Source organism: Somniosus microcephalus, chromosome 20, assembly GCF_052327205.1.
Source record: "Somniosus microcephalus isolate GS21.2 chromosome 20, FLI_Smic_1.0, whole genome shotgun sequence".
Lineage (NCBI taxonomy): Eukaryota > Metazoa > Chordata > Chondrichthyes > Squaliformes > Somniosidae > Somniosus > Somniosus microcephalus.
Genome location: NC_141006.1, coordinates 35,839,770 through 35,846,071, shown reverse-complemented (window position 1 = coordinate 35,846,071; position 6,302 = coordinate 35,839,770).

Below are 6,302 nucleotides of genomic sequence, written 5' to 3'. Positions count from 1 at the left end.
GGAGCAGGCCGGGTGAGACAGAGCCGAGAAATCGGGAATTGGCCGAGAGCCAGTTCAGAGGCTGTAACTGTCCGCCGTCATCGGGGGTACCCGGAGCCGGTTGCCTGCCGCGGGAAGGAGAGCGCTGAAGCCGACGCGCGGGCTGGGGATCTGAAAGCCAGCGGAGAGCGCTGAAGCCGACGCGCGGGCTGGGGATCTGAAAACCAGCGGAGAGCGCTGAAGCCGACGCGCGGGCTGGGGGTCTGAAAGCCAGCGGAGAGCGCTGAAGCCGACGCACAGGCTGGGGACCGGTAGCCAGCAGCCGTCGCCCGCGGGGGAAAGTGTACCCCTCCCGCCAGGGGAAGAAGCGGGAAACCGCCATTGCCGTGGGCGGGGAGAACAGAAGAGCGCGGGGAAAACCGCCATTAAAGTGGGCGGGGAGAGCCGAGAAGCGCGGGAAAGCCGCCATTTTTCGCGGGAAAACCGCCGGGGAAGAAGACAGAAGCGGGAAACCGCCATCTTAGAAAAATAATAAGAATTTACAGAAATACTGGTGTTGTTCTCAAGAAGAGAGGAAAAATAATAATAAGTAAAGAAATACTTGTGTTGTTCTCGAGAAGAGAAGAAGAGGCCTAAGCGAGGAAATATTAATGATTTTGATGTTGAGATAGAGGACTGGGCCACGTATGTGGAACGCATAGAAATATATTGCAAAGCCAACGAAATTGAGGATGACGACAAGGCAATAACTTTGTTAAATTCGATGGGAGCAAAAACATACGGGCTTTTGAAACATCTAATAGCACCAGTTAAACCAGTGGACCAGACCTTCGAAGAGATCGTAGCAGTGCTGAAGGATCACTTGAACCCCACACCGTTGATGCTGGCTGAACGATTTAAATTTTACGCAAGAACCCAGAGGAAAGATGAAAGCAATGCGGAATACTTAGTCGAACTGCGTAAGCTAGCGAAATACTGCCAGTTTGGAGGGAATTTGACAGAGGCGCTGCGGGACAAGTTCGTATGCGGCTTGGCCAAAGAAGGAACGCAGAAGCAACTTCTGGAAGAAAACGACCTCACACTGGACAGGGCTGTCCTCATAGCTTCATCGCACGAAGCTGTAGCGAAAGGAACGGCGGAAATGCAGCTAAAGGCGGCGGCACTCGGGGTGGACCAAATTACTGCAAGCACTTCCAAATGCTACCGTTGTGGAAAGACAACGCACGACCAGAATCAGTGCTGGTTTAAGAACCAAGAGTGCAGGAAATGTGGCAAACTGGGTCACATCGCGAAGGTATGCAGGTCCGGAAAGAAGACCAACAAGCAAAGGAAGCCACCACCACAAGAAAATTACAACAAGGTGCATCAGGTGGCTGAAAAGAGTTCAGACGAACAAAATTCAGACTCAGACCCAAACAGCCAGGAGCTGGATAGTCTGAGAATCCACAATGTGGGTAAAGTAACTGATCTACAGACGATCTGGGTCACACTAAAAATAGCTGGAGTCCAAGTACGAATGGAGCTGGACACGGGATCAGCTGTATCAGTCATCAACCAAAAGGACTACCACCGGCTATTCTCTCACATACCCTTAAGAAATACTAAATTCGTATTACAGACATACACGGGGCATAATGTATACCCCATGGGAAAAATACGAGTCAAAGTGAGAGATAGGGGCAAAGAACATCCACGAATGAATCTGTACGTATTACCTGAGGGAGGACCACCACTCCTAGGGCGGGAGTGGATGCAGAAAATAAACATAGAATGGCACTGCCTAAAAGCCATAGGGAAGGAGGACTCGGTGCAAGCTATCAGCTCAGATTCTGAGATGGATGATGATAAGACCAAGTCGAAAACGAAGACAGGCAGAAGGACTTATGGTACCAAGAAGAATAAAGCTGCAGAGCAGAACTCCAGGTTGACAGAGAATTCTGAGCCTGTTCAAGCAAAGGATTCATCCATGATGGAAGAACACCGAGCTCGGATGCAAACTTATGTCAAAGTACGACAACAATTAGAACAGTTGAGTGATCGTCTCGTACAGGAGATGAAAAATATGGAAAAGTTCTGGGACACCGAATGGGGGAACCTGGAAAGACTACAGAGACAGCTAGCTCAAGCAGAGAGCGACCATAGAGCCATCATGGCCAAATACCAATCACATTCCCCTGATGCTGTTCAGGAACTAGAATATTTACAGAATGAACCAAAGGAAGAGGAATCTTCAGGGAGCCAGGATTTTATTCCAGTTCTTCTTTACGACTCCTTACAAGCAGAGTGTGAGAAGTTGAAAGAACAGTATGAACAGGCCCAGGCTACAATTCAGAAGGGGGTTAACTCGGCAGCCTCCGAGAAGCTAGTTTCAGTAGAAGCATATGAACAACTAAAGGTTGAACATGAGCAAGAAGTCCAAAGGCTACAGGAAATTCTTGATGAGCTCAAGGCCAAGACAGACTCATCGATAGAAGCTCCATCCATAGATGAGCAATTAGAGGTGAAAATCATGGCAGAGCATGAAAGACAGGATGTCCAAGAACTTATAAAAACATTGAAGGACACCCAAGACAAATATGAGGTGGCAATGTCTGAGGTTCAACAACTTGAAGAACAGATTCAACTGGGAATCCTTGCAGTGGAAGAACAGGACACTGTAAGAATGGTCCCTGAACATGAACTAGAGAGCATCAGGGCGCAACTTTTCCGAGCGCTGAAAGCCAAAGTTCAAGAGGAACGTAAGGTGGAAGTATTGGAGAAAGAGGTGGATGAAATGGAGAAGACTCTGATCCACCGTGTTCCCAGGGAAGAGTTAACGGTCGGCCAACTCCTTCATATGCTGAAGGACAAGACTCGGCAAGGGGAACAATCTGAACACGAGCTTCAATCTTCAGGGGGAACGAGTTCGGAGCTCTCAAAAGTCACGGAGATAGCTGAGGTGGCAACACAAATTTTACAAGGATGCCAAAAGTACGTTGAATCACGTCAAGGTGAATGCATGAAGAAGGCTTTTCAAGAAAGATGTTTAGGGAAGGAACCACCGTCGGCTAACGTCCAGACGGGTGAGGAGGAAGAAGAAGTCTCTCTCGCTGGCCTAATTCAGGATGAACCTGAATATTACCATGACCTGTTGAGTGACACTGAATATTATGAGGATGTGGTCTGCCCAGCTTGTGATGAAAACTCTCAAAGTGCTGAAATCCGGATGAAGCACTTAAGGTCTAAGGAACATAGAGAGTTGGTGGCGCTACAGATGGCAGCCGAGAAAGGAGCTCGGAGAGCTTCAAAAAGGCAGAAAAGAAAAAGAAGAAGCAGAAAATAATAACTGTTTTAAAATATTATTACTTCTACTACCTCAGTCCGAACACTACGAAAGGTGCTAAATTTGTAAAAAAAATCCAGGGACATTATCAAGACAGCCAGTGGGTTGTATAAGTCCGCACTGCTGGTTCAACAGGACGAAAGTACAAGCTGTTAAAAAGGCTATGGAGGAGTCACGTTTACCAGGTGAACCGGCTACACCAAAAAGATGCTGTCTGGGACGAATTAATACCAGAGACTGAATTTATGAACTGTTCCCACAGAGACTGAACCTGTAAACTGTTTCCACTGAGAGTATGTTTGTAAACTGTTATATGACGTTGACTCCATCGAGAGTATATCTGTAAATTGTTATATGACGTTGACTCCATCGAGAGTATATCTGCAAACTGTTTATATAAAGTTGAAGATTGTATGTTTAACGGGATTCTGTAAGTAAAAAGCTAAAAAGGGAGGATTGTAGTGTATGTACCCGTTTACCTTTAAGGGAATTATAGAATGTAACCGTTCGCCTTTAAGAGCACTACTTTAGGTGTGGCACTATTTGTTGGCTCATGTATACTGTAATACCGATAGTGACCACACCAGTATATAAGGGTTGTGATACGTTAACTAGGGCAGATTCGCCCGAACCTCTGAATAGTAAAGACCTGTTTTATTTGTTAATCTTGGAGTCTGTGTATTATTTGCAATACAACCCACAGACTTTACAGATATTCAAGTAGAAGTAGTTCTATGTGTGTGCACGCATCAATTTGCATAGCAGGGTGAATTCTAGAGTACCAGTGGCAACTGACTGGCATACAACAGCACTTGCACAAGTTTAGAATTATAGTGAAATTAAATAGTGGACTATCAAATCTCTCAAAGTGCTTCTGATGTTATGTTTCAGGTACAATGACTGTTGTTATTCAGGCAAACACGGCAGCCATTTTGCAGCCGTACCATTCAACAAACAGCAGTGAGATGAATAACCAGTTACGCTATTGAGTAGGTTGATTAACTGTATTAGTTGAGAGAGGAACATTGGCTTCTAGACAAACCCCTGCTCTTTTTTACATATTAGCATGGGATCTTTCAGTGTCCACCTGAACCACCAGGTTAAGCAGGCAAGGATCTGTATAGTATGTCATCTGAAGAATGGCACCTATGACATTACATTACTCCGAGTACTGCACTGGATGTCAGCCTAGATTAACATCACAAACCTTGGTATGAAGCTCAAACCCACAAATCTTTGATCCAGAGGTGAAAGTGCTACCCAGGGATTCAAATGGCTAGAAACCACTTCCTTCTGTGTCCACATCCAGAAAAAAACTATCCCCCATGTCACTTACAATTGCACTTTAAAACTCTCAAAATGTCTAGCCTTTGGTTCTCCATTCACCATGATACTTCTGCAGCCGTCAATTCACTCAAGCACGCCTCCACCTATGATGCCCATGTCCTCAGAAGAACTTCACTCTCTCTTATCTCAGCTGTTCTACCTGTTATGATCTTCATTGAGTCCATGGGATGCAGACTTCAGCCTATGTGACAAACAATTGGCTTAGCAATCCATCACCAGATGTGGCTGGACTGCATCAAATGCTAGCGGGTGTCCCTGTCCTCAGCCAAAACCACCCATGCTCAAGGAACATCCTGGAGAGCAAAGATAACCCACTAGCTTCTTCTCTCCACTACCCCTTCTCCTTAATTTCCTCTCCTCTGTTTCCTCTACCCTCCCCATCATAAAGTGTGTTGAGCTCATGGATTTATTTTTCATCAAGATTGAGACTATCCATTCAGCTGCCTCTGCTGTTTCTCCCCCTTCCCCTTCCCACCAAGCCAAACGTACCCCAGGCACCCCCCCTACCCCTACTCTACTCAGTGTGGTATTATGAGCTACTCCAGTGACCTCGGAATAGGAGTCATTGGTTGTGGGCAGCATTATAAGTGATCCCTGAAATGTTACATCTTTCACCATACAAATTAATGTTCATACCCTCTAGTGGACTGGCAGAGTAGATGTTGTTTTACATATTGTGGAAATGGCACCAATGTCAAAAAAATTAATTGAAACATTATTTTAATTAATCTTACTTTAAATTTGAGTTAAGCAGAAGTCTGTTAATTGAAAAGAAATCCCCTACCATAAATTACCTCACTCATTGCAAGGCCTTTCAGAATCTCCATCAAATTTAATGTACCTTGTTAATAACTGCATATCACATGTAACAGTTGAAAAAGTGTAGCTTTCTTAAAAATCTGAAATCATTTTAGCACAGTTTCTTTCCACATGATTTTCAACCTCAATCTAAAGCAAGTCTCTGCTTACTTTTGGTCAAGAGCCACAACTGCAAACCTAAAGCTTCTTTGAGGGCTGCTGGTTGTCACCAGGATTTTGATCAAATGTAAAGCAGGGTGCCACCCATCGTTGCACATCGCCAACCAGCATTACATGCAAGCCCTCTTCAAAAAAAGAGACATTTAAAGTATGTAGCTGTCCCTTTTCCAAATGCTCCCAGTCACTGATACTCATCAATGTTTCATTAGAGCAACCATGTCCTGTCCCTTTTAACTGTATGAAGTGCTTTTAGCTCATCACCTATGAAAATCCACCTGCTCATCTCACAATGGAAAGGATGAGCGTTGGCTATAGCACATAAAACAAAACAGCCGGTACAGAGCTCTGCTAAACAAAGAGAGGGAATTTATTCAAGTTACATCCAACTGTGGCAGCCTGCTGTACCACCATTCACGTTGTCGTGACTGAGAAAAACTGACTTATCAGGTGTTTTGTGAGCACTTTTCATTCTGGATCCATGTTCAGAATGATATAGACTGAAGTTGTCTGAACTTGTTTCACGTGGGAGGCTGAAAACTATGACAGAGAAAAGTTTTTCAACCCTTCAGCCCCAGTTGCATTCAAACAGCTGTCAAGCAGGAGGTGAAAGGGCATTGTCCTCACACTGTCACTCTTTTTGTACGATACATGATTGAAAGAGAATCCAGGTACAACT